Genomic DNA, 27,915 nt, shown 5'->3' with positions numbered 1-27,915 from the left:
CCGTGGCCGGGTTCCTGTCGCATTTTGTTTCGCGCGACCAGCGGGACTGGGACTTGTGGCTCCCGTATGCAATGTTTGCCTACAATTCCGCAGCACACGAGAGCACGGGCCAATCGCCATTCTTTCTTCTCTACAGCCGAGACCCGGACCAGAGGGCCCCCGTCGTGTCCCATACGCTTCACTGGACGACTATAAGGTTGAGCTAGAATCGCGCTTGCAAGTGGCGAGGGACATCGCAAAGGAGTCCTTAAAGAAAGCGGCGAAGCGCAGGAAGGAGGTGCACGATCGCAGTGCTAGAGACGCGCCGTTTGATGTGGGGGACAGCGTGTACATTGAAAACTGCCAAAGGCAGACTGGGCTAGCTCGTAAGTTCCAGACGAAGTGGAGAGGACCGTGCGAGGTTGTCGAGAAGCTTTCTCCGGTAAACTTCAGAGTCCGAGACGTGAACCGGCGTTTGATAAGGATACACGCAAATCGCCTCAAGTCGGCACCGGTTCAGTATTCACGAAATGAGGAAAGGGAAAGCGCGGATTTTGATGGGGACAGAAGTGAAGCGGAGCGCGCAGATAGTTCGCAAGAAACGCCCTCTCCTGCATTTGTTCGGCAGGCGCCCGAGGTGACGGCCGGAATGCCACCGGATTTACTTCATGCATTGCTAGAAGAAGAAGCGCGCGAGGTTGCCGCGCAGATAACGCCAGGAGAGGCTCCTGCCACGAGCCCTCGCGAGTCCCAAAGCAGACAAAGGGGCACAGACTTAGTATGACTCATGAAGGCCGATATCCGCTGCGAAATCGGAAAGCTAAGTCGGACTAATGGCGTAAACAGAGCGGAGTTTTGAACTGGTTAGAATTGTGTAATGCCACAGCTCATAACATTGCTATGTGCTTATGTGTTAAGTTATCGGAGTTGGTAGTTAAACCTTTCTGTCATTAAGTAACACCTTCACAGGAGACATCTTGAGAACACAGCGCTTGCAGACAAAGGACCAGAACAAGAAGGACACACACCTGCCTCTGGTCCTGGTTCTGGTCCTTTGTCTGCAAGCGCTGTGTTCTCAAGATGTACCCCAACCAACTCGCCCAGCAACAAACCTTGCTTCACAGGAGAGCATGCGGAGCGCATGCAGAACCTGCCCTACTTCCTTTCGTTATCTATATTTTTGTCTGTGCCGTGATCGTGCTAGAAGTGGGAGCTCCTTTGTAACTGTGGTAAATTTATTTCGTCCAGTTTGGACTAGAAAGGAGAGGCTTGGGTGCTGAGTTTCATGTTTATCTGTAAAAGAAGATCAGTGCTGCCCCTGGAGACGCCAGTATTGACAGCGGAGGCATATGGTGTTGTGCAGTGGTGTTGAGTGCAGCGAAAAGTGTTTTGTCGGACGCACTGTGCGAGGCGATTCAGAAAGACAAGGGGAGCTGCGTGGACTCAAATGTTCGGAGAACATTCTTCTGGAGGGTGAGCGAGTGTGACATTCCGTGTGTGCTACGAGGATCCACGTTCGACGGCGCGGCGTAGACGGAGACCCGTGACAGCGGCATCATCAATTACCCAGCCATGCTCTTTGAGTGACGACCAGAACAACCGGACCCGCCGCCGCCCCGGGGAAACAGGCTTTATCCTCCCCAATTTCCGGGCACATTCCAGGACAAGGGAGCTGTCAGCGGGCCAGAGCGCGCCGTACCACAGCCGACGCTATGCGCTACCGCGAAGACAACATTCTTTCCCTCCCCCCCCCTTTGTCGTGGGCTATCGCCGGGAAGGCACCCACAGCTTCCCAGAAGGGCCGTGACGGACACCTGTCATGGCGGACAGGCAGTACTCGCCAAGAATGTGGAAAGACAGGCGCTAGTGAATTAGCTCCGAAGAGAGAGCCTGTGTATACTCTCACTTGAGAGAGAGTGGTGGCGTTTTTGTTGTTTATTTAGTTTGTATTGTTAACAGACTCTGGGTTCGAGGCTAAGCCCAACCCAAGGGGTGGTCCCCATCTCGCATGTTATTTTGGATTGGAGAATTGATGCTTTGGGCGGGCCACTGGAAATGACCGCCCTTAGTCCTTTGTTAATCAAGTGCTTAAAAGCACATGTAAACGGATGCAGTCCAGTCTGAGCTGGGGCTCCATGCTTAGCATGTAATGTGATGCTACTTAGGCACTAACCTGCCCGGTCGATGAGTAAAGTAGTGCAAAGTTTGTTCTGTTGTAAAATTATGCTCTGCTGTCATCATCTACAAGCTCGCCTCCTGTTCATCTTCCAAGCCGAACGACACTAGAGGAAGGGTTTGTGAACCATCCTCGAAGAAACGGACGACTATTGAAATTCTACTGCATACACGCTCAGGACGACATCGTTCGCCAAGAGGGCCTTCAGCGCCGAAGCCCGACGGCGTGCAGCTTCTGCCAGCAACCGCTCGAGCCCAACTCCGGAGCCACTCCATCGCCCCCATGAAGTCGTCGGCACGTAAGCTCGGACGCCCCAGCCTCTGATGTATAATTTTAATCATGTGTAATTATTGAATATACCTGTTTGTTTAAACTGAGCCATACGGTGTCTCTTTGCCTCTCCGTCCCGTGTGGACCTGCGCATTATGGGGGTCATCACAACTACGTTTGCGCGAAAGTCGTCTGTGCGCGGGGTTCGCCGTGGTTGGAAGGGGGAATCTTAGTAATGCCACTCTGTGTACCTGAAAAACAAAGACTGTCCCGCACCGAGCAGCTCATCGCCCCCTGATGCTTTGAGCGCCCATGGTGGCTGAGGTGCAGCGCCGCCAGCTTTCCCTCTAGTTAATCGTAAGAAACTCCATGATCATGGTCCATACTGCGTTGTGTACACCACGTGATCATGACCAAGCGACCGCGGCACAATGAAAACCTGGAACGGCTTGCGCTGAAGCATCGGCGGCGCGGACGAGTGCTCCAGCATCGAAAGCCTGCTTCGGCATGAATCGGAGCGCGGGCTCCGCCAGCCTCGTGTGCTCGGCTTTTAAAGCGAAAGCTTTACTACTCCAGCCAGCGAGCCATTTCGGCTCGCCGCGCACTTCAGCCGTATGTCATTTGCGTGGCCCACGAACGACCGTGAGCCGCCGTAGCCGAGCAACGCCGCAGCAGCATTTCAACAAATGGCGCCGCCGTCGACGCCACTGCCGTCGCCGCTCGCTCCACGACCACCAGATGTGCTCCGCTGGGGCAAAAGAAGAGGAGGTGTCGCCTCGCGGGGGGTATATAAATATGCTCTTCCCCTCGGAGGATTTCAGTCGTTATGGAGAGCGCGAAAGAGACGCAACGGCAGAACGAAGCGAGGAAGTAACAACGCGCTCAAGGGACGCCAGAAGAACGCGCCGCACGACTCGAGAAGCGTCGTAACGAAGATGCGGCTAGAAGAACTCGTGCCACGTCCCGCAGTGGCTCTTCAACTGCGGAAGAGACCGCTGTGAGTTCTCGAGAGTGTCGGAATGAGACGCTGCGTAGACGACGTGCCGAGGAAACGAAGCTTTCGCAATTCAACTAGGGTTAATCGGAGCTAAACCACAGCCAAATTTTTTTCTTTTCCAATATTTTACATCTCTACTAAACTCGCAGCGCGTTGTACTCGCTAAGGGTCAACTTCTACCTACGAGGAATGGTGGCTCCTAGCTCGAATTAACCTTGGCGGATGCCGCCTCTTTCGTATTATTGCAGAGTTCACCTCACTGACATTCACAGGGCTGTGCCGGGACCCGAGCGACAGTTCGAATTAACCGTAAGTTCGAATTAACAAGCTTTTACTGTACATGCTGTGCTTTTTCCTGCTCAACATGATACAACCATGTTTCATGCACCTGAGCTTACCTAAAAGAACGGGAACCAGTTAGCAGGCAGGAAGTTAAATGAGAGCAGAAAAATTATCCCGGAGTGATGCCAAGTTCAAAGATTGCTGAGCTCAATGAAGGTTACGAAAAAGGGCGACTGCAGGCATGCGGACCACGGTTTGGTGAATGTCCGCACTCTGCCGCTGGCACAATCATGTATTTTCACCACACTCTTCCTCTCTGGTGTCCTGCACACTATTGTGATTATGTGCATATTTTTTTGAAAGCTGTCATTTACACGCGGATGCAACTTCAACAAAAGAGATGATGATGATGATGATGGATTTTTATGGCGCAAGGGCATCTATGGCCATAGAGCGCCATGATACAAGGTATTTTTCTTTTTCTCAAGGGGGGTCAAAGACCCACTTCCCTAGCATTTCACCCTAAATAAGCCGAGCACCTACCAGGGGAATGCTTGTACCCATTGTATCACCGGTGGGTACCCGGCGGTACTGGAGATCAAACCCCACACCTCCCGCATGCGAGGCGGATGCTCAACCACTTGGCCACCGCTGCGGTAACAAAAGAGATGGTATATGACAGCCTCTGCTGGTGTCGACCTGTGGAGCCATTAGTAGTCCAGAGTTTCACGAAATACCGTCTGGCGAGGGGCGAGCATTGCAGAAATAAACATACACTTGCCAAAAGTTTCGACGAAAAAAGGAAACACGAGGTTTCGGGGCCCGTACGGGTCCCTTCAACACATAAAGCGCCGCATGGAAGGACGGTGGCTTAAGTACGGTTAAAATTGTGTAATGTCCGATTGTAGATCTCTGGAAGATTTCCACGTGTCCTGTTAAGAGCATGCTTCGTGTTATGTGTATGAAAAGATTCTAAAAGAAGGCGCGATGATAAGTTTTTCTCTGTGGCAATGACTGATGCTTCGTCCCAATAGATGGTGTGTCTCGTTGATACGCTGTGCTCCGCGCAAGCATTAGAAATGGAGCGACCATTCGTGACGTCATTCTGATGCCCTCTGAGCCTGCGTCTGAAGTTCCGGTTTCCATAAACCATATACCATTAATTCCACCTGCCTTAACTGTTCTTCTATTTACTCCCATTTCAGTCTATTCCTGCCACCTTGCATGTTAATTAAACATATATCTGAATTAACTTGGCTCTGGCGCTTGTGTCTATTTCTTCTCCTATGGTTCAATCGTCCCTTTGATCTTGGTTATTCGTTCTCTACACTGGTTCTCTTAGAGCTCTGCGTCCCCCGAAAAAAAGCTCTTGCCTGGTGACCTATCCTACTCCACACCCTCTTGCGATTGGCACCACCGTAGTGAATGCCATCCTGTGTAAAAGGGTGGGGCCTGGCCTCGTACACATCCCTGTTAACTTCCATTACCCCGTATCTTAGTCGTCGACTCATTAACCTAATTACACGGTTAGCCTCAACGATCCTCCTTTCCGTTTCGCTAGCCTGCCTCTGGACCTCTGGGATTGTGCATATGGTCACATGCCCACTCTCAGAGGCCTCTCTAAACCTATGCATCCCCACTTCTAACTGCTTCTCGAGATTCTGGCTCCTCCCCTTCAGCACATCGTTGAGACCAGCATGGATAACGACAAGGTGTTCGCCTTCTATGCTGCCCCCCCCCACCTCCTGGGCTTTGACCATTGTATCTGCCATGCTCTTCCATGACTGGGCCTCCACCTGCACCCGCCTGTCCGCCTTCACTGTCGTCAAAACGCCTCCCTCAACCCTCGCTACGTTCGAGTCACCGACTACCAGAAGCCTCCTGCGCTCTAACCGTTCGCTTCCTGACTGCGAATGTTGCCCTCCGGATCGCACTACGTGTCTCTCCCGCCGCCGTACGCTACTGTCGCGAGTTTTTACCTCTCTCTCTTCATCACTGAAAGCCTGCTGCGCTACAGCACTGTAGGATCGACGAGCCTCGTCCCCCACCTGACACTGCTCCGAACCGGGGTGCCCTGCCGGCCGCGACCTGAGCGCTTCTACCTGCTCTTCTAGCTGGGCCCGCTTTTCCGCTCCTCCTTCATCTCGCCCACAACTCGCTCCAACAGGTCGGCTTAGCTCCTGAACTTGGTCTCGTCTAAATAGCACCAGCGGTCGCACTCCTGGCACTGCACTAACTCCCCGTCCCCGTCCACCTTGACTTTCTAGCTTGTCGACCCGCCATCCGGCCGACTACGCAGCGTAAAGGCCCGCCAAAAATCCTACACAAAAACCTTCGGCACTACGCAACGTAAAAGCCCGCCAAAATTCCTACAGAAAAAACCTTCGGCACTACGCAACGTAAGAGCCCGCTAAAATTCCTGCACAAAAACCTTCGGCACTACGCGACGTAAAAGCCCGCCAAAATTTCTGCACCAGAAACCTTCAGCACTATGCAACGTAAAAGCATGCCAAAATTCCTACACAAAAACCTTCGGCACACACACTTCCGCTAAACTTCCTACCCTTAACTCGGTTTAAAACCACAGCCCGACAGCATGTACAAGCGCAAAGTGCTTAGCATCGGACGTAGTCACTGGAGCTCCGAAAAAACCGTCTGCCTCCGACAGCGTCACGAGCCAAAAAAATCGGCGCCACATGGTGGTGTGGCGGCGCCGCCAAAGTCACGTCACACCGCCACGCTGAAGCCTCGAAATGCTACCGTAATGTAGCTATCGCTACAAAAAAAAAAGAAACCTGTGCGAACCTTTGGCAACATGCCAAGTATCAATGCAGTGGGCAATATCAGGCCGATGCTGTGGCATGTGGCTGCGTACCTGAACGTGTCTGTCCGTGACTACGAGTATCTCACGCACAGAGATGTTCTTATCATCAAGGTGCTTCAGGGCACTCTTTAGGCCTTTTAATTCCATTGCGCGTCTCCTGGAAACTCATTTGGCACTGTAGCGAGATGAATCTGCCCGGCTGTCACCTGCTAGTTGAGCTCCAGTCCTGCTCAGAGTTGACTAAAGAATTCTTTTTGCGTTTTTACAACTGAAATAAAAAGGAAATACATATAAATATGTACAGAGTGTCATAGGCCCAGAAGTAAGCCAAAAAAGGAGAAGAAGCGAGAATCTAGCAGCAATGCTTTTAACAATAAAACTGCATTAATCAGCGAAGTAGTACCACATAAAACTGCCCATTTTCTCAGGACTGGGCGTTGACACACTTAAAAATTTATTTTCATAAATAGTGGCATGCCCATCTAGGAGTTGAGGATTTTTTGGTAACCACAGAAACATTTTGAGACAAACCATGCTCACCTTGTGCACAGCAGGAATCAAAATGTCCCTCTGCAAACGGTCGTACGTGCGATTTCTGAAGCATGCAATACCAGCGCTTTTGAAGAGCCGCAGGACTTGCTTTAGGCTGGAGCCGGTAAAAAGAATTGCAGCAGTCACAGCGATGTTCCCCATGGCAAAGCGCCTCTTCTTTGTTTTTCAGCAGCGCAGGGGACAAAGGACGAGACAAGTGCACAGACACGGCGCTGAACTTACAACTGAACTCACAACGGCGCTGAACTTACAACCAGTTGTATGTTCAGCGCCGTGTCTGTGCACTTGTCTCGTCCTCTGTCCCCTGCGCTGCTGAAAAACAATGTCACGCCAACCTGCCCAAGCTTCTACCGTATCTGTCTCTTCTTTGGCTGGCTGTGCCATCTTAAAACATGGCCTTCTTGGCATGTAGATGTGACTACAGCGAGGGAGCTAAAAACCTGCGCAAGAAAGAAAACACACCTGCAAAGTGCACTATACAGGGTGTACCAGGCTAACTTTAGCCAAGGGTTAAAACATAAAATATTTGAAGTACGCCAGGGAAACCACTTACATACACCTACCAACCGTCTTGCGCATCAAAGGCAGTTTTTGTTTTGCAATTGATTACTTAGAAATTAAGATAATGTTTCTAAATACGTAAATATTGACTTTAGATTGCAAATAGGAATAGGAGAGTTAGCGAGCACCTTCAGAAACCTCCATTCTATTTATTTTTAATGAAGAAAGCCTCACGTGTATCTTTTTTTCTGAGCTGAAAAGAAATCCCGCGAAATAAAAAAAAAATCATGTGACTAGCGCATTTGCACGCCACGATTGGGCTGCTCTCAATCCTGGCTTGTGTGAACGAAATCATCTGCTGGCATGGCGCGTCGACCCCACTGCTCCGGCAGGCCGATACGTCGACAGTGGTTGTGACGCCCGCGCGAGTCAGTCTACAGGCCCGACGGTGCACCGGGCATTGTGAGCGCGATGAAACGGCCAGAGGTGACAAACACAAATGCGGAGAGTTTTATTCGTCACTGAGAGGCAAAACAAGATAAGTGAAAGACTTGATTCGGTCGCCGGGGGTTCCGGCGGCGGCGTCGCTTCGCTAGGATGGTGATGATGCAATAGTCAGAAGCGGCTGTTAATGTGCACTGCTGAATTAAGGCAGGCGGCCAAGTTCGATAAAAATTCTGCGAACCTAAAACAATCTGCGGGAGACCGGTATGTCTTCATGGCGCGCAGGACAGCTAGCTGCCTTGGCTGAGGACACAGAGAATATTTTGCCGCTATATTCTTTGGACCTCCACAGAATAGAGAAAACAGATTCCGAAGAGTCAAAATAATCAGAGTGGCGGATGTTGGAAGACAACCTGTTCTTACTATGTGTAACTGCATCATAATATGGGGGCCTCATTTCGTCAATTGGAATCTCTTATAGGGTGAATTTTTGTAGTTAAGAACATTTCATACTACGGGTGTCCCAGCTATCTTTAGCCAGGGTTTAAAACTATGCTAGTTCACTCTAAGATGGTACGACCAAATGCTTGGTATTGAATACTGTGTGCAGAAAGTCACGCTTTTTCCTCTCTTCTGCTTAACTGCGTATTAAGTCAAGGTAAACCGAAATCGCAAGGAATAAATTTGCGCAAATATTCCAGTTACACAGCTTTAGAACGGTCCGCAAAACGCCAGATTGAAGATTATGACGTGCATATACTGCATCAATTTTTTTTATGTTTATTGCGGACGCCAGCGACATGAAAAAAAATCATACGATTTAACTCAGGTTACGGCATATGAAGAAATTCAAGCAAAAATTCAATTTTCAATCACAGTTAACTAATTAACAGGAAGTGCGTAGGACCCGCAGTTAGTATGGTGCAATCGTACTCGATATAAGCTATCCAACGATATATCACTTGACGTTCAAGAGTAAAGTTCTAATTTTGATCCAATTTGCTGAAGTAACAATAAATAATAATGGCTTAATGTTAGTTCGGGGCCGTCATCCTCGACTTAACCTATCCAATGATATATGAATTTATGCTTTGCATAAAGTTCATTTTTAACAGAATAACTCGTCAGCGCTAATGAATAAAATCCTTCAATTAGTTCAGTGCAGTGATACAGAGCTATCCAGCTGTATATGGCTTGATGATATACCGTAAAATTGAATTTTAAATCAGTGATAGTTGATTAACTGTAATCAATTACGACGCATAATTAATAAAGTGGTCATTGAGTCAGGTACTCGTAAACGGTCAGTGAGCCATGTGGTCCTGCACCATCTCAAAATAGCGCGCTATACTACGCGTAACTTTACGCTACCCGGGCTATGTTCCAGTGCCTTGCCTCAGTTGAAGGTCATCCCGCCGCTTGCAAGCGTTCTCCGCATTCAACATGTAGAATCAGAGACCGTTAAAAAAACACAACATCACATCCGACTGGCGCGCCGCGATCGCAGTGCTCTCAAACGTTCCGCGTACAGACTAAAAACTCATTACGCCGCGTGTAGCGCCGTTTAAAAGGTGACACGGCAGCGACGCATGCATTGCCAGTGCGATTTGCGCCAGTGATGGTAATCGCTTGCGCAGCGTGAAGCTACTGACGGACGTGGCAGTTCGTGGCAGCCGTAAACAGACAATCGTGTATGTTTAATCGTGTATGTATCGACTGTTGAATCATGAGCGAATTTGGTATGACTTTCTCCAACGAGGAAAAAACAGACATGATCCTTGCCCTAGGAGCTGCAGGCGGACTGAGACGCCAGGCTGCAAGCATATTTCGAAGCTGGCACCTTGGAGCACGATCTAGCCCGATGACAATAGCGCATCCCTACGAGACGTTGAAGGAATCCAGCAGCTTCACAAGAAGACCAGCGAGAGCTTCAGCCATAAATGATGAGGTACGGTCACGTGTTTTGTCCTTTATGGCAGCAAATCCGCACGCTACCGTGCGTAACGTGAGTGCAGAGACGGGATTGCCGAAATCAAATGTCGGGAAAATTTTGAAAACAGCTTGACTGCATTCCTATCATCTCCAGTTGCATCAGTGCCTTCAGTATGGAGATCTTCAAAACAAACTCAACTTTGTGAATTGGGTTTTGATTCAGGAGGAGCAGGATTGTTACTTTCTCAGCAAGGTACTGTGGTCTGACGAGGCAAAGTTTTCCCGGAATTCCCAAGTGAATATCCACAACGCACATTACTAGAGTGAGCAAAATGTAGTCAAAGGTTTAACGGCATACCGTCTGGTCAGGAATCATGGTGATGCAGATTGCTGGTCACTGGCCAAAGTCAAAAGATGAAAAGACGTTTCGGGAGCACTAAGGCTCCCTTGTTCACTATGAAGCAATCGGCGCACGGATCCGTTCTTTTGTAGCACCCAGTAGAGTTTTTAATGATTTAGCATAGATAGGATTTAGAGTTCCGTCGTTCCTGTTTACTGTGTTAGACAATGTGTGTATGATAAGGGACTCCAGATTCTGCCGTGCTGATGCGTTCTTTTCTGTTGTCAATATCTTTGCTTGATCCCAGTTAATCTCGTGGCCGGATTCTTGCACATGCTCGGCGATGGCGTTAGATGCTGCTTGCTGGACTCGGACGCCGTTCTGGTGCTCTCTCAGGCGTCTCCCGAAGTCCTGTGTTTCACCGATATATATTGATGAGCAATCGGCGCAGTCGATCTCATACACAACACCTGGAAATCTTTCACGAGGGAGCTTGTCCTTCACATTCACCAGTTCTGTTCGCACCTTGCTAGCGGGGACGTGCGCGATGTTGACACCATGCTTGCGAAGAATACGTGCAAGCGCTTCGCTAATTCCCGCTACGTTTGGGACAGCAGCTCGCTTTTCTTTTGGTTTTTCTGTGCTATCGCGTTCTTCGGAGGCAGGCTGATTCGCTGGCATTCTTCTTGCGGTGTTCCTGATGAAGGAAAAAGGGTAGCCGTTTCTTCGAAGATCAGACTGTATTATTTTCATTTCGCTCTTTAGATTGGCATCTTGACTGCAGACCTGTCTGGCACGGTTGATCAGGGAGACAATCACAGATCGTTTGTGAGCGACTGGGTGCACAGAACTAAAATGTAAATATCTTCCAGTGTGCGTAGGTTTGCGGTAAACATTAAATACAAGGCCAGTCGGAGTACGGGTTACCGTGGTGTCCAGGAATGAGAGGCAGCCGTCGGTTTCTTCTTCAAAAGTGAACTTGATTGAGGGTTTAATGGAGTTCAGGTGGTCCAGAAAAAGGGCCATGTGCTTGCGCTCTAGGACACAGAAACAGTCGTCCACATACCTTAGAAATATTTTTGGTCGGGGCTGGAAAGTGGTTAGGGCTTTGTTTTCGATGACTTCCATCGTGATGTTCGCCGCTGCCACCGAGATTGCTGCTCCCATTGCTGTGCCGAAGGTCTGTTGGTAAAAGGTGCCATTATAAGTAAAATAGGTACTAAAGAAAAAGGAATGCGGTCACTGACCATGCCATGAAATTCAAAGACGTTTCGGAACCTCGTACGGGTTCCTTGATCAAGGAACCCGTACGAGGTTCCGAAACGTCTTTGAATTTCATGACATGGTCAGTGACCGCATTCCTTTTTCTTTAATACAATGCCTGACCAGACGAACCTTCGTCGAACCATTGATTATGTTAAGTAAAATAGGTGTTAGCGAGACAGAAGCGCCATAGCTCGCAAAGCTCTGCTGCGTCGAAAGGGGTCCGATCTTGCCATGAGCCCTCATCTTCGAGACGTTGCCTGCAACCTTCAACGGCCAGATTGACACGTACGCTGGTGAACAGTGAGCAGACGTCGAAAGACACGAGCATGTCGTTGTCTTCAGGGACACTGGCTTTTACCTTGTCGATGAAATCAGACAAGTTCTTGACGTTCGTTTCTGTCTTTCTAACCAGTGGAGCCAAAACATCGTGAAGGTACTGCGACAGAGAGTGCACAGGAGACCTCCTGAAGTCTACTATTGGGCGTAGAGGGGTGCCTTCTTTATGAACCTTTGGAAGCCCGTATATGGGGGGTGCCGAGCCGTTCGTGCAAAGCAGCTGATAGTAGAGGCGCTTCAAGGATGGTGGAAGGCCCTCGAAGATTTTTGCGAGCATTTTCTGAAGAGACGTCTGCACCTTTGACGTGGGGTCTTTTGGTAGTCGGCGATAGGTATTCTCGTCCTGTAGCAAGGCTTCCATTTTTTCTTGGTACGAAGAGCGGTCAAGGATTACCGCTACATTGCCTTTATCCGCAGGAAGGATTGCAATTTCATCGTTAGCCTGTAGGCTACGAATTGCCTTGCGTTCGTCTTGAGGCAGGGAGTAGTCTGATGACGTCTTCTTTATACGAGACAGCACACCTATCGCCTTCGTCCTTACTTCGCCTTGAACGTCTCGGTTCAGGAGTCGCGCTGCTCCTTCGACTGCACAAGCAACCTTTCGTGGGTTCGGAACTTTCCCTTGGTTGAAGTTCAAACCTCAGCTGAGTAGCTTCGCCTCAGCAGGGTTCAGACTGTAGGATGACAGCTTCTTTGTTTCGAAGATCGTTGTTGACCTAGTGCCTGTCTCTTTTTCAGCAAGTAACGCTTGCATCTTTTGTTCTTGTGATTTCGAGTGCTTCTCCACTCTTCTGCGCATTTCCTGGTTGGCGACTAATTGAACGCTGGCGAGAATTCCCTGAGCGATGAACTCCAGCTGGCGTTTTGCGAAAAACAAGTCCGTCTACGGGCGTTTTGTTAGCTTGCATTCTTCTATCCGTGCTTGAAGCAGTTTACGTTCGGCCTTTGCGACGACCTGGACCCGAGCAGGTTTTGACGGGTTTCTTCAGACGCAATGATTTCGGTAGAACTGAGAAGACTTGCAAATGAGGTTGAAGTGCAAATGCGTGCAAAATGCAGCGAGGCTGCCGGTGATGCTTACAAAACGACGAATTCCGGTGATGGCCGGTTGTCCAAACTGATTGCGCAGATTGATGTAGTCGAGGGTTTAACGGCATACCGTCTGGTCAGGAATCATGGTGATGCAGATTGCTGGTCACTGGCCAAAGTCAAATGACGAAAAGGCGTTTCGGGAGGACTACGGCTCCCTTGCTCACTATGAAACAATCGGCGCACGGATCCGTTCTTTTGTAGCACCCAATAGCGTTTTTAATGATTTAGCATAGATAGTATGTAGAGTTCCGTCGTTCCTGTTTAATGTGTTAGACGATGTCTGTATGATAAGGGACTCAAGATTCTGCCGTGCTGATGTGTTCTTTTCTATTGTCAATATCTTTACTTGGTCCCAGTTAATCTCGTGGCCAGATTCCTGCACATGCTCGGGGATGGCGTTAGATGCTGCTTGCTGGACTCGGACGTCGTTCTGGTGCACTCTCAGGCGTCTCCTGAAGTCCTTTGTTTCACCGATATATATTGATCAGCAGTCGGCGCAGTCGATCTCATACACAACACCTGGAAATCTTTCACGAGGGAGCTTGTCCTTCACATTCACCAGTTCTGTTGGCACCTTGCCAGCGGGGACGTGCGCGATGTTGACGCCATGCTTGCGAAAAATACGTGCAAGCGCTTCGCTAATTCCGGCTACGTATGGGAAAGCAGCTCGTTTTTCTTTTGGTTTTTCTGTGCTCTCGCATTCTTCGGAGGCAGGCTGATTCGCTGGAATTCTTCTTGCGGTGTTCCTGATGAAGGAAGGAGGGTAGCCGTTTCTTCGAAGATCAGACTCCATTCTTTTTATTTCGCTCTTTATACTGGCATCTTGACTGCAGACCTGTCTGGCACGGTTGATCAGGGAGACAACCACAGACCGTCTGTGAGCGACTGGGTGCACTGAAGGGAAACGTAAACATCTAGCACTGTGCGTAGGTTTGCGGTAAACATTAAATACAAGGCCAGTCGGAGTACGGGTTACCGTGGTGTCCAGGAATGAGAAGCAGCCGTCGGTTTCTTCCTCAAAAGTGAACTTGATTGAGGGTTTAATGGAGTTCAGGTGGTGAAGAAAAAGGGCCATGTGCTTGCGCTCTAGAACACAGAAACAGTAGTCCACATACCTTAGAAATATTTTTGGTCGCGGCTGAAAAGTGGTTAGGGCTTTGTTTTCGATGACTTCCATCGTGATGTTCGCCGCTGTCACCGAGATTGCTGCCCCATTGCTGTGCCGAAGGTCTGTTGGTAAAAGGTGCCATTATAAGTAAAATAGGTGTTAGCGAGACAAAAGCGCAATAGCTCGCAAAACTGTGCTGCATCGAAGCGGGTCCGATGTTGCCATGAGCCCTCATCTTCGAGACATTCATCAGGAACACCGAAAGAAGAATGACAGCGAATCAGCCTACCTCCGAAGAACGCGAGAGCACAGAAAAACCAAAAGAAAAACGAGCTGCTGTCAAATGCGTAGCGGGAATTAGCGAAGCGCTCGCACGTATTTTCCGCAAGCATGGCGTCAACATCGCGCACGTCCCCGCTGGCAATGTGCGAACAGAACTGGTGAATGTGAAGGACAAGCTCCCTCGTGAAAGATTTCCAGGTGTTGTGTATGAGATCGACTGCGCCGATTGCTCATCAATATATATCGTTGAAACAAAGGACTTCGGGCGACGCCTGAGAGAGCACCAGAACGACGTCCGAAACCGGAAAGCAGCATCTAACGCCATCGCCGAGCATGTGCAAGAATCCGGCCACGAGATTAACTGGGATCAAGTAAAGATATTGACAACAGAAAAGAACACATCAGCACGGCAGAATCTTGAGGCCCTTATCATACAGACATCGTCTAACACATTAAACAGGAACGACGGAACTCTACATCCTATCTATGCTAAATCATTAAAAACGCTACTGGGTGCTACAAAAGAGCGGATCCAGCGGTCTTTTAATGTGTGGTGCGGAAAGTACATAGGGGAGCACAATCATTGGCCCACTATTTATTAACGATTTTCTGACCGGCAAGAGTTATGTGAGAGATCCTGAAGTGACGGTTAAAGACTTCTGTAACAACATGCCACTGAAACGCTTGGCGCGATGTGGTTTCAACACGACGGGGCTCCAGTCCATAGCTGTGGTGAAGCAAGAGCATGGCTTCATACTACCTTCCCAGAACAGTGGATAGGGAGGAACGGACCCGTTTTGTGGCCAGCAAGGTCACCCGACCTTAATTGTATTGACTTTTTCTTGAGGGGCTACATTAAGGACCGCGCATACGCAACGGAAACGACAACTTTGAGGTGTCACAGGAGAGGATAACTGAAGTCTGCCGTAGCATTTCTCTGACGGTGCTCAAGGCACCGACAGGAAGCCTTCTCAGAAGATGCCAGTACTGCGTCGCAGCAGAAGGTAACCTATATGAGCACGTGTTGTGAAAGTGCATGTTGAGAAAAAAAAAACCAACTTTCAGTGAAAGACTGCCCCCCCCCCCCATTCTGGCCACTATTATTCTAGCATAGGCATTGCTTCCGCTGATCCGAATCCTCAGGAGAAGCAACGCCGTCGCCGCACCCCCGCCGACCGAAGCAAGTATTTCGCATACCTTGTTTTGCCTCTCAGTGACAAATAAAACTTGTCCCATTACTGTTTACCGCCTTCGGGCTTTTCGTCCCGCTCACAATGCCCGGGGCGTTCGCTGCAACTTGCACCGTCACGCTTGCAGACTGGCTCGGGCGGGCGTCGCCACCAAAGTCGACATATCGGCCTGCCGGAGCAATGGGGTCGACGCGCCATGCCAGCCGCTGATTTCGTTCACTCAAGGGAGGATTAGGACCAGCACACAATAGTGGCGTGCGAATGCGCCAGTCACGTGTTTTTTTTTTGTATTTCGCGGGCTTTCTTTGTAGCTCGAAAAAAAGATACACCTGAGGCTTCCTTTATCGCAAATAAATGGAAGGGGGGTTTCTGAAGGTGCTCTCCAATTTTGCTATGCATATCTGCTATCTATGTCGATATTTGCGCATTTAGAAAAGTAGCCTAATTACTACCTAATAGCAATGCAAAAAAAAATTAGAGGACGCTTAAGCTTCGCCATTAAGAGTGGAACGCAACCGCTTGTTGCAGTACTGCCAGGGAGTCCACGAAACGCCATCGCCCTGTTTGGCGCGACGCCTTGCCCGTTAAACTAATCGCTCTGCTACGTACGGTGAACCGGACGCGCGGAGCGGCAAACCACGTACAAGCGCTGCCAGGCGCCTCGCCGAAATTCGCGGGACTGAAGTTGCAGTCGTAGTTCATCGGCACATCGTTCTCGACAAACCCGATGCCACGAACGCCAGCATAGCTTCCGCGCCGAACAAACGGGAAGCAAGTCGAAAGCTTCGTGGGAAACACTATTTGGATATGCGCTGCGTTGTTCGCCGCTCACCGCGTGATTCCTGTGTGCCCTCACGGCCCCACTGCGCCCCAACGAGACGAGCGGGAGGCGCTGCCGTCGCGCGCTATCTGTTGGGGCAGTGGCGTACATTGCGAGGAGGAGAAGGATGGGGAAGGAAGTATTTTTCGCTCACGGCCAACAAGCCGACGCTGAGGACAGTAGCTTTTCTGCGTTAAAAATTGCCTAAATGGGGAAGGCGACTGGTAGCTGTATGTAAATGGTTTCCCTGGCCTACCTCAAATGTCTTATTTTTAAGGCGAAAGCCTTTATATGCAATTTTTGAAATCTAAATTACAAATTTATTGTGCATTATTTTTCTCACCTTAACTGCTGTAGCTTAGTATGGGCCACAATGACTAAAAATAACATAAATATGCTTCTTGTATTGCAAAAAAATTGTTCGAATAGCTACCAATATTGATTACATACCTACCACCAAATAAGCCTTCCAAGGACATAACATTGTCCGCGTTGGTCTTTTGCATTATTTTAAATTATTGCAAAAAATGTATGTTTCCACGGCATCAGTTGTTAATTTTTACTCTACCCTAGCATCTTTGGAGACGCGTTGTACTAACGTACATACAAGTACTAACTCCTGGAATATGCCCCGTTTTCGCACCCATTATAAATTACAAATGTTGTCTTATAATCTGCGCCATGTTATAAACACATATCAACATACAACGGGATATACAAAAGCTGAGCTGTGGAAATATTTTGTTCAAATGCCATTCTATATCTCCACTTGTTGATTGTTGAGTGTTAATGTATTTCTATTTCAACATAAGTATGACTATTTCAGTGATCTCATTTTTAAACATTATTTCAGTCAGTGTATTTAAGTGTCGAGTGTTTTCTTTATTTAATCTCGTAATGTATGGGTGACTGGTTTTGCAAAATCTCCTGTACCGCTCGCGTGCTACTCCTTGTAGGGGTTTCCTGGACGCAGTCAAGCGGGCAGCTTATAGCCGGGAAACCCTCCAGTTGAACCTGGAAAATAAACTCATTGACTTATTAATTATTGACTAATGCCTCATACAGCCGCTGCGGTGGCTGAATGCTTATGGTGCTCGACTGCACGCCCGAAAGACGCGGGTTCGATTTTTTGGAGAAACAGCGCACCTCTAGACACGGACAGAAGCAGATATAATGACACAGCGCTGACTTCAACTAGTTCGTTATTGCAGAGTGACACAGTATATATACGAAAAGTGGGCGGGAATACATGGGAAGCAGCGGCTATGTTTGCACGCGACAGAAAGATAACTGAGGTGAAAAGACACGAGGTGATAAAGTGCAACTGGAAGTGTATAAAAGGTAAGAGCTGGTAGAGGATGGCACCGAAAGGCAGTAACAGAATGGCAAATGACAATGAGATAACAACATGAAAAAATAAGAAAAAATATAGTAAAAGCCAAAAGGGCATTACAAGCAGAATGAAGATAAAATGCATTAAAAGGTCCAAACCTGGCCGTTAAACACAAAGACAATTAAAGTCTACTAAAAGAGCCAAAAAAGCATAAAACAGGAGGAAAATTCGATGCCAAAAGGGCCAATAAGATCAAAAGGTTGAATTCAGAACACGTACAATAAAAACGTCGAGGATAGGATTCAGAACCCACCCAAAAAGACATCGGGGCTAAGAAAAGACTGCCTAATTACTCCAAGGAAACCTGGTTCAGATATTCTAATTCCCGTTTGGTAATAGCTATCGATGGTATGCTCACACAGTCTTCTCCTAGCTTTAAAATGTGGGCGGCTTCTATGATTTCACGTGTGAGTTGATGTGCATTCTTCGCGAGAACAGTGCATTCATGAAAAAAAGGGATTACAAGAACGGGAGGGGCAACACTGCAAAGAGAAACCTTGGGGTCCACTGCTTAAAAGGCCCCTCCCGTTCTTGTGAGCCCTTTTTTCATGAATGCACTGTTCTCGCGAAGAATGCACATCAACTCACACGTGAAATCATAGAAGCCGCCCACATTTTAAAGCTAGGAGAAGACTGTGTGAGCATACCATCGATAGCTATAACCAAACGGGAATTAGATTACTTGAACCAGGTTTCCTTGGAGTAATTAGGCAGTCTTTTCTTAGCCCCGATGTCTTTTTGGGTGGGTTCTGAATCCTATCCTCGACATTTTTATTGGATGGGTTCTGAATTCAACCTTTTGATCTTATTGGCCCTTTTGGCATCGAATTTTCCGCCTGTTTTATGCTTTTTTGGCTCTTTTAGTAGATTTTAATTGTCTGTGTGTTTAACGGCCTGGTTTGGACCTTTTAATGCATTTTATCTTCATTCTGCTCGTAATGCCCTTTTGGCTTTTACTATATTTTTTCTTATTTTTTCATGTTGTTATCTCATTGTCATTTGCCATTCTGTTACTGCCTTTCGGTGCCATCCGCTACCAGCCCTTACCTTTTATACACTCCCAGTTGCACTTTATCACCTCGTGTCTTTTCACCTCAGTTATCTTTCTGTCGCGTGCAAACATAGCCGCTGCTTCCCATGTATTCCCGCCCACTTTTCGTATATACACTGTGTCACTCTGCAATAAAGAACTAGTTTCGTTCAGCGCTGGTGTCGTTATATCTGCCTCTGTCCGTGTTTAAAGGCGCGGTGTTTTTCCAAATATGACCTACCAACAAGCCCATTTGACCACCCTTGCGGGCTCGATCCTGGCCGCGGTGGTCGAATTGCGATGAAGGCGAAATTCTAGAGGTCTGTGTACTGTGCGATGTCAGCTTGCACGTTAAAGGGGCTGTGAAGGGAGCTCTAATAAAGTTGCGGCTTGACTGGGATATTGAAGCACGGCGCTTCACGAATAGTGTCCAGCAAGGATTTTTTAAATGCGCTTTGTAGAAGCTGAGTTATCTGTAGTTAAAATTTGAATTTCAGCGTCTTCGCGCCTTTCCCTCTTCTCTCGTCACTTTTTGCGCGCTAGAAGGTAGACGCTCCTTCGCCAACACCCCCCTGGGAGCAGAGCTTCCCGACCCGCCGGATCTAAGCAGCTTATTGGCCGCGGCCACGGTAGCTGCCTGACGTCTGCAAGAATCTAACCAATGGCCACCTCTCACCATGTCTACGCAGATGCGGGGAACGGAGGAGGGTGCGAGCATGAAAAAGTGGGCGGGAAGGGCTCGCCAACTTTGACGCGTGATTGTGGGTCGTCTGCTGCGTGTAGAAGAGTATTATTTGGCTTTGGTTTTCATGGCAACAGAGTGCAGTGATTAAGTGAGTTATAGCCACAGGTACGGCGTGACGTCACATTCACCGGAAGTCGTCACGGCATAGTGAAAATTGTCATAGAATGGTCGGAAAATATCGGAGTTGTGTCAAATTAGATAGAAAAACGTGTAGTTAAGCATAATTTATTATTTAGATCCCGAAAGATGTATAATTTGGGTATCAATTAGCCGCGCGAACGGTGTGACGTCACATCCACCGGAAGTCGTCACGGCATAGTGAAAATTGACACAGAATGGTCGGCTTCGCCTCTCCACACTATAATTGCGAAAGTCTCTCGTAATTTTTTTACCCCTTGGCTAAAGTACATTCCAAAATGGAAGCCCTGCACCTTCTGTTTCATTTAATTTATTTTGTCCCTAAAGGCCCAACTACATAACATAAGGAAGGGCTACAACTGGTGTAAATACATGCACAATGAGCACTACACTGCCAACTGCAAACACTAAAATATAACATAAAAAGTACCAAGGAATTATAAATAAGGAGAGGGCAAAATAGATAAAAAAATGCATGTACGGCAGTTTGTACACGTTAATCCTCATTGAACAATTCATGGTGTGGCTGACAAAATGATTTGTGTTCATGGCATAAAACTGTCGTTCTGTAAGGCATTCCAGTGGGTTATTGCGTCGGATAAAACCGTCATTCCTAAAGTACGGCTGTTGATGCTGGCTATGAGGTGGCTGCATGCAGCTAAGACGACTGCAATTCTAATCGGTGGTTTCAGCGGGAGGTGCCTTAACGTCGGAGGGCAGAAAAAGCTGTGAGCAGGCAAAGGCGTGAGGTGATGCGGCGGCAATACTGAAGCGACCACTACTGCACTGAGGGAGGGAAATCAGTAGGGTTCTATGCTTTCGGTATCTACCGATAAACCAAAAAACACAGAACCTCGGGGCATTTTTGTCTAAGCGGCGAAAACTGAATAACCCCAAATTTTAGCTGACCTTGAAAAACAAATGGCAGATGCATATGAAGCAACGTTCTACACTACTTTTTTTTTCGTTGACCCGGAACAATGCCTAACTGGTTTTGCTTTTTTCTTACTTTATTCCTCATTCCTTTTTGTGGAAACCATATTCCTAAACCCGAAATCCGTTCTGTTACCTTTACCAACATGACAGGTTCAAAATCAAAAGTAGCGGTGTTTGAGCGATAGTTTCCGACTCAGCATTGTATATGCAGAAAATGACTGGCGAACTTAACGACCCTTAGCGAAGAAAGGCTGTGCTAAAAATGCATTTCGAATACACTGCATTAAATTCGTAATAATTTTGAAATTTTTTGTTCCTATGCTTAAATTGCCATACGATTAGTTTCTGAGTATGCTAGGAGTACTATTTTGAACATTCTTACAAATGAATCAGAAGTGCCTTTTCTGTCCTCTTAGTATCTTTATTATACATTAAAAATATGCCAAATATACAAAAGAAATATATTAAAAATATACAACAAAAATTTTTAAATACAGTAAAATATATTCAAATATACATTAAATACATTATACTACATTAAAAATACACTAAACATATACAATAATACATTAAAATCATTCACATCGGCTTAGAAAACGTGTGCTAGTCAAATTCACTTGATAATACTGATCAATGTTGCCAACAACAGGGGCGGTATTACGGATCGCTCTCAATCGAAACTGTCTCAAAAACAATCTCATTTGCCCCTCTCCTATTGGTCTGCCGTGGGTAGCGGCCATTTTGATTTATTGCGATACTGACTGACGTCGTAAACGGCCCAGAAATGTTGACGTTGCCCACCTAATTATGCGGGCAGATTGAGACGATTTTTTGAGACTGGGAAATGTAGTCTCAAAGCGTTTGACACGCAAAATGGCGGCTGTTTACATCGTCGTATACGCGGGTGACCGCGCGAGGAACAGTGTAGGAGGGTGCATGAAGACGACTTTGACGCGCGGGACGAGTTATTTCGACGCTTCGACTTAAGAAGGAGACTGCGCAGTGCCTGTGCGACGAACTCGCTGTTGAACTGGGAGGTGCGCGGATTGCGCTGTCATTGGAGCGGCAAGTGCTGTGCACGCTGGTCTTCTTCACCACCGGTGGGTTTCAAGGCGCCGTTAGAAACGAAGAAAACATCGGCGCAGCCCAACTGACTCTGAACAAGTGTTTGTGGCGGGTAGCGGAGACCAACGTCAACGTTGGGTCGCAGAAAGGGTGTGTTCGCTTTCCGAGGAAACCCGAGGAGAAGGCGGCGGCGAAGGAGGGTTTCTTGCCTAAGCTCTTGCCGCGGCAGCATCCCCGGCGTCGTCGGGTGTGGGCACTCATCACTACCAAGGTGTCTGGGGGCAGTGCTGCGAACGAGCCGCAAGCGGTTATATGCTGCGAACATGACAGTGAGTATTGTAAGGTTTCTGGCGACAGCCGGTGGTCTGATTCAGCTGCGTATTCGGCCTGGGACACCTGCAACTGGGGTCACTGCACAGCGATAGGCATCTTGGTTCCCACGGCCGGTCCTCGCGTGGTTTATTGGATTCGAGACGGAGGATTCCACTGCCGTTTGTAAACAACATTGTTCCCGGAAGATCGACCGTGCGGCACGGAGGCAGTTAGCGACCGCCATAACCGAGCAGGGGTGACTCACCCCTTCAACTGTGCCTGCTCGCCGGCGCCTCGCCCATTCGGACTTCCCGGAAGACGTGTCCCACTTGACAGCGTGAGAACTGTCGTTCGGACGCGAAGACAACGCTCTCTCTGGTGGGGGCGATTGTCCAGTGGCACCCTCTCTCTCCGGCGAGGCATGTGACGGGGGCGTGTTCCTATGGGAAGTGGTGTGTGTGTGTGTGTGTGTGTGTGTGTGTGTGTGTGTGTGTGTGTGTGTGTGTGTGTGTGTGTGTGTGTGTGTGTGTGTGTGTGTGTGTGTGTGTGTGTGTGTGTGTGTGTGTGTGTACGACAACGCAAGTTAGGCCACGCCCAACCTGGCGAAGACCTCCTCGAACCTGGGGAATCCTAGGGACCAGACCCTTTTCAAACCGGACGACTAGTGCCGTGAGGAAGGAATCCTCGATCATCCTCAGATCTCAGATCCTCCGACCTTCTCCCATCACCCTCCAATGGGTTCCAAAATCTTGTAAATAATGTAAAATAAACCCCCTGTACAGTTTCCTTCATAACCAAGTCCGACAACGTCATTCGGAGAAGGGACCTGCGGCGCTGAAAGAGTCAGCTCACTCAAGGACCCCTCGTCCCCAACAACTGGTTGGCAGCAGCTGGGATGGACCGTGCGACATCGTGCTTTCTCAACCGGTAAGCGTTTCGGCATTTTGCTATAGGATTCGCCAGGCTTCAGATTTTGAGAGAATAATCTAGAATCACTGGGAACTGTATGTCAATTCAGAAAGAGTAATCTCACGACATTTTTGCAGATAGTATTGCCAAAGCGGACAAAGCGTTGTCATGGACCTTATGAAATTGTCAAAGCCGGACTTGCTGTTGTTATGCGAGGAACTGTCAATAGAAGTACAGGGAAAAATTACAAAACTTGAAATATGCAAGACAATTGAAAAACACGTAGATGACGATCAGCTGTTAGATACGTGGAATTTGGTACAGGAAGAAAAAAGAAAAAGGGAAGCGGAATGGGAAAAAAGAGAAAGGACGGCGAAAGTGGGAAGCTGAAAAAGAAGAAAGAAATCTAAAGCGGTTGCTGCTTGAAAGCGAAAATCGAAAAAATAGCGACAGTACGAGAGCCGGGTCTCCTGAAAGAGCAAGCAATGTACAATCATATAGAATGAAGATTCATGCAGCCCTATGACAGTGGAAGGGACATAGGATTGTACCTGGAAAACTTTGAGAGAACTTGCGAAAGGGAGAACTTTGCTCGCAGTACATGGCCGCAACGGCTTCTGACACTCTTGCCATGTGAAGTAGCTGAAGTCATAGCGAGACTTAGCACACAAGACGCAGCTGACTACGAAAAAGTCAAAGCCAGTCTGCTAAAAAGGCACCGGCTGTCAGCCGAAGCTTTCCGACAGCGCTTCAGGAACGCAATGAAAAACGATAGCGAGGGCTATCCGGATTTCGCGTATGGCCTAAAGACGAATCTGCTAGGGGGGCTAAAAGGAGCCGAGGTTTATGAAAGCCGAGACAAAATCATCGAGTGTTTTTGCCTTGAGCAATTTTATCGAAGCATTCCCCAAGTGGTGAAACTGTGGGTTCAAGGCAGGGAAAAAGTCGACACAGTTGAAAGGGCCGCTGAGCCAGCAGAGGAGTACGTTTCGCGCAGAAGGTTGAGCACTGAAGAGGGTGCGTCACACGCTCGAAACGCGGTGCGAGATAAAGGGCCTAGCAGAAAGACGCGAAGTGCTAGAAGTTCGGAGCAATCGGAGGCAACGAAGGTAGCGCCAGAAAAGCGTGAAGGACAGGCGAAGAGACAGGGAGCAGACAAAGCCGCGAAAAAAGAGTTTGAGGCTTGTAGGCCATTTCGTTGCTACAACTGCAATGGTGTCGGGCACTTTGCAGCCAAGTGTACAAAGCAACGTTTGGTGTTCTCGTGCGTCGAGGATTACGACGAGAATCTAGAGCTCCTTAAGCCATACCTGCACGAGCTGCACGTCAACGGGGAACCGTGCAGGGTGCTTCGTGATAGCGCCGCGACGATGGACGTTTTCCACCCGTCTTACGTTTCAGTGGACGACTTTACGGGAGAAGTCTCGTGGATAAAACAGGCAGTAGAAGAACACAGTGCATGCCTTCCCATAGCTAGAGTGAGAATTTGTGGACCGTTTGGAGAGCTAATCACTGAGGCCGCAGTTTCGAAGGCCGTGCCACTTCAATATCCTTACCTCTTCTCGAATCGATCCGACCAATTGCTACGCGAGAGAGGCCAGAAACTCGGAAGCGGGGTGATACAAGCTTTGACAAGATCGAAAACTCGTCAGCTCGCATCTCAACTAAGTCAGATTCCCGAACCTCAGGTAGCCAGAGACGCACCAGCCAGCATATCGTTGCAAACCAAATGACAAGGGAAGGGAACCAATGAGGAATGAAAGCCAGACAGCTGACCGAGCAAATGAGCGACGAGGGACTTCAACCACTAAGTCGGTAGAGGAGGCAGGAAACGCTGAAGGATCCGTTTTATCTCCAACATCGCGTAGTTTTGATCGCCTTCTGCAGGTGAACAGGGAGTCCCTAATAAAAGAACAGAAGCAGGATCCCACTTTGGAAAGACTGCACCTTACAGCTAAAGAGGGCATCGCGAGACGCAACATAACGATGCATGAGAAGGGAGGCTTACTATACCGACACTACCAGGACAGAAAAGGCAAAACATTTGATCAGCTGGTCGTGCCCGAAAAATACAGAGCGGACATTCTGAGTCTCTGCCACGGAAATGGCTGGGCAGGACATCTGGGAATCAATAAAACAAAGGAGCGGCTATTAATGGAATATTATTGGCCGGGTTGTTTCAAAGATGCCGAACGCTACGTAAAATCATGCGATGCGTGCCAACGCGTAGGCAAGCCGGGAGAGACATGGAAGGCTCCACTGAAAATTGTTCCATTGATCTCGGAACCTTTCCGCCGGCTTGTAATAGACACAGTAGGCCCTTTGCCTAAAACGAAATCAGGCTATAAGTACTTGCTTACTATGCTATGTCCCGCCACAAAATTTCCCGAAGCAATTACGTTGAAGGACTTGAGCTCCACAGAAATAGTTGACGCCCTTTTGTCAGTGTTCGCGAGAATAGGACTTCCGGCCGAAATCCAAGCCGATCAGGCGACGGTCTTTACAAGCGCCTTGACGCCCACATTCCTAGAAAGGTGTGGAATAAAACTGTTACACAGCTCGGTGTATCATCCGCAGTCCAACAGTGTAGAGAAATGGCATTCGGTGCTGAAGCGGGTGCTACGCGCTCTTTGTTATGAGCATAAAGCAGACTGGGAAGATTGTCTGCCGGCCACACTTTTCTCTTTACGAACAGTCCCCCACGAAGCTACGGGGTTTACCCCAGGAGAACTCGTGTACGGAAGAGCCCTCCGCTCTCCCCTCCGAATGTTGAGAGAAATGTGGGAAAGGACAGGAGAGAACCAGACAGTGGTTGAGTACGTGCTTCAACTACTGGACCGCCTTAAAAACACGAGGGAATTAGTAAACCGAAATATGAAAGCTGCCCAGGAGGCCGCCAAGGTCTATTATGACAAAAACGCGCGCCTTCGAGGCTTCACCGCGGGCGATCGCGTGATGATCCTCCGGCCATCGAGAAAAAACAAGCTGGAAGTTCACTGGGTTGGTCCAGTAGAAGTGTTGCAAAAACTTTCGGAGACGAATTACGCACTAAGGGTTCCAGGCAGGGGAAAGCAGGTGAGAATCTATCATTGCAATCTGATGAAGCCGTTCGTGGAACGCAGCGGGATCGTCAATCTGACTCTAAATGAACCAGAAGAGCTGGACAGCGAGAGTCAGGGTTGGAAGGGAGGTGCGGACGCTAGTGACAACGTGGAGAACATTCTGGCTCACTCCGTGAATGCAGATTTCCTAAGCGGGACACAGGTTGACAAGCTAAAACAGTTGTTGAGCGAATTCGCTTACCTATCTAGCAGTCGCCCGGGAAAGACACACCTCCTGACACACGAAATCGAGCTCACCTCTGATGAGCCGGTACGTTCGAAACCCTACAGGGTATCACCGCGGCAAAAAGATATAATGGACGCGGAAATTCAGCGCATGTTGGAGTTAGGGGTTGTAGAGCCAGCGGAAAGTGACTATACCTCACCGCTAATTCTTGTTGAGGCCGCAGGGAAAGATCCTCGTCCCTGCGTGGATTATAGAAAGCTGAATGCAATTACCAGGGATCAGCTATACCCGATTCCCAACATAGAGGAAAGGATAGAAAGGGTGAGCGGCGCGAAATTCATTTCCACCCTCGATCTCGTACGGGGAAATTGGCAAGTTCCGCTCTCAGAAAGCGCGAGCAGGTATGCCGCTTTCATCTCCCCAGCGGGCACCTTTCGACCCTTAATGCTTAGTTTTGGGTTGAAGAATGCCCCCTACAGCTTCTCGAAACTCATGGACATCGTACTGAAGGACATGCAGTGCTTTGCACTCCCTTATTTAGACGATGTGGCTATTTTTTCGGAAACCTGGCAAGAGCATCTAGGACACCCAAGGACCGTGTTTTCCAGTTTACGACAGGCTGGACTGACACTGAAGGCAGAAAAGTGCAGATTTGGTTGCGCACAGGTGACGTACTTGGGCCACGTTGTAGGCCATGGAACTAGGAGCCCATCCGAATTAAAGATTGCCCCAATCGCAGCATTTCCGCAACCACGGACGAAAACGGACATTCGCTCATTATGGGATTAGTTGGGTACTACCAGCGATATATTCCTAACTACTCACAGCGGGCTAGTCCCTTAACTGACGCCTTGCGAAAGGGAGCACCTACTAACGTAAGTTGGGATAACCAAAAAGAAAACGCCTTCAAAAGCCGGAAGGAAGCACTCGTGTCCCGACCCTTGCTCAGGACCCCTGACTATGGGAAAGAGTTCATAGTCCAGTGTGATGCCAGTGATAGAGGGCTGGGTGCTGTCTTAAGCCAAGTTGGCTACGACCATGAAGAACACCCAGTTCTGTACATCAGCCGCAAACTGACCAGTAGAGAGGAAGCGTACAGCGCTTCCGAAAAAGAGTTCGCGTGTTTAGTTTGGGCAGCGCAGAAGTTCTCGTGTTACCTGTATGGAGCAAAGTTTGTATTTGAGACTGACCATTGTCGTTTAACGTGGCTGCGACAGATGTCCCCCAAAAATGGTCGCTTGCTCAGATGGAGTCTGGCTCTCCAACAATACAATTTCTCGGTGCGTTATAAGAAGGGGAAACTGCATGGAAATGCTGATGGCTTGAGCAGACTGATGTAAGCGGGAGAACTAAGAGGAATCTCCTCCTTTGTGAGTTTTTTTTTTACTTTGTTCCGAGTAATCCGGCTGTGGCAGTTTCAAAAGGGGATGTTTCGCGCTCAGTCGGCACAAAATTAACCCAAATTTAAACACAATTTTTTAAAAGTGTATTGTTGTCAATGGAAGAAGCCTGGTGATTCTTTGGCGAAGTCCGAGCGCTTGTGGGTGGGGCAGTGCTTTGCGGTTTGGAACGTCCCACCTGCGCTTTCCTTTGTTGGTGGTGCTTTGGTTTCTGCCTTGGGGGCGATGATATTGCAATCCAGGGGACCAACACGGACGCCATCTCATCTCTTCCTGCCCAGTGGTCGTCAACGCTGGACATTCGAGAT

Source organism: Amblyomma americanum, chromosome 2 (assembly GCF_052857255.1).
Source record: "Amblyomma americanum isolate KBUSLIRL-KWMA chromosome 2, ASM5285725v1, whole genome shotgun sequence".
Taxonomy (NCBI): Eukaryota; Metazoa; Arthropoda; class Arachnida; order Ixodida; family Ixodidae; genus Amblyomma; species Amblyomma americanum.
The sequence above is the reverse complement of the archived record's forward strand: the minus strand, read 5'-3'. Positions refer to the sequence as shown.